The sequence below is a fragment of the Lottia gigantea genome (assembly GCF_000327385.1).
Source record: "Lottia gigantea unplaced genomic scaffold LOTGIsca_122, whole genome shotgun sequence".
Taxonomy (NCBI): Eukaryota; Metazoa; Mollusca; class Gastropoda; family Lottiidae; genus Lottia; species Lottia gigantea.
The window spans coordinates 75,355-76,934 of NW_008707266.1; positions in this window are offsets into that span (position 1 = coordinate 75,355).

Genomic DNA, 1,580 nt, shown 5'->3' on the forward strand with positions numbered 1-1,580 from the left:
TGAAACGATTGTGATCCATATTATGAAATAACTGGTGTGGTCACATTAGAAGATGTCATAGAAGAAATTTTACAATCTGAGATTGTGGATGAAACAGATATTTTAAGTAAGTTCTGTTTGTAGTGGTCTAATTACATGAGAACTGGTCATTTTAACTTTGGTTATTGAGCTGACAGAGATTGTTCTAAGATTTCCCTATCATATTCTAGAATGAAGATTTGACATTTGCTTCTTCTGCTATTGGGGAAAAATTACTTCTAGATGAAGTGTCATCTTACTACTTCTGCAAAATTATCATTATTCTTTCCTGTCATTATCATTATTATGTGCTGTCATCAACATTTTTCTGTACTGCCTTTATCTTGTTTTGTACTTTCACCTTTATCCTGTACTATCATTATCGTTCTTTTTACCTGCTACCTTTATCCTGTACTATCATTATCTTTCTTTGTACCTGTCACCAATATCCTGTACTATCATTATCTTTCTTTGTACCTGTCACCTTTATCCTGTACTGTCATTATCTTTCTTTGTATCTGTCACCTAATCCCCTACTGGCATTATCTTTCTTTGTACCTGTCACCTTTATCCTGTACTATCATTATCGTTCTTTGTACCTGTCACCTTTATCCTGTACTATCATTATCTTTATTTTGTACCTTTCACCTTTATCCTGTACTATCATTATCTTTCTTTGTACCTGTCACATTTATCCTGTACTATCATTATCTTTCTTTGTACCTGTCACCAATATCCTGTACTATCATTATCATTCTTTGTACCTGTCACATTTATCCTGTACTGCCATTATCTTTCTTTGTACCTGTCACCTTTATCCTGTACTATCATTACCTTTATTTTGTACCTGTTACCTTTATCCTGTACTGCCATTATCTTTCTACTGTACTTTCATTATCTTTCTTTGTACTCTCACCTTTATTCTGTACAGCCATTATCTTTCTTTGTACTGTCATAATCATCCTGTGCTGTCATTATCGTTCTTCTGCACTGTCATTATCTTTCTTCTGTAATGTCATTATCTTTAATCTGTACTGTCATTATCTATATTCTATTTTTAGCTGATAATAAAGTGAAGGCACCAAGAAGGAGAGAAAAGAGAGATTACAGTGTGTTTGAAAATGAAGAAAATGCACCAAGAATTTCACCTCAGTTAGCTCTAGCTACTTTCCAATTCCTCTCAACTAGTAAGTTTTTTTTCCTTGAATCTCTGACATATATATAGAAAAGACATATTTAGTAATAGAAAGTGGCGTTACCATCCCTTTAAGTAGAGAGCTTGAAGTTTTAAACCAATTACCTTCAAATCTTGATTGATGTTTATAGATCCAGATGGTAGAATTGATTAAGTAATCATTCTTCATTTCTGTCAACATATTGTAAAAGCTTAGCACCAACTTGTTGAAGTCTGTGAAATATTATATGAATGAATGAATATGAATTGATATTGAAATAAAGTCATTTAGATATTGAATTGTATAGTCATTAAGCTAATTGTAATTAAAATGATATAAAGAGCTGTAAGCTAGTATTGTGAAATGTTGTTATTATTTTTGTAGCTG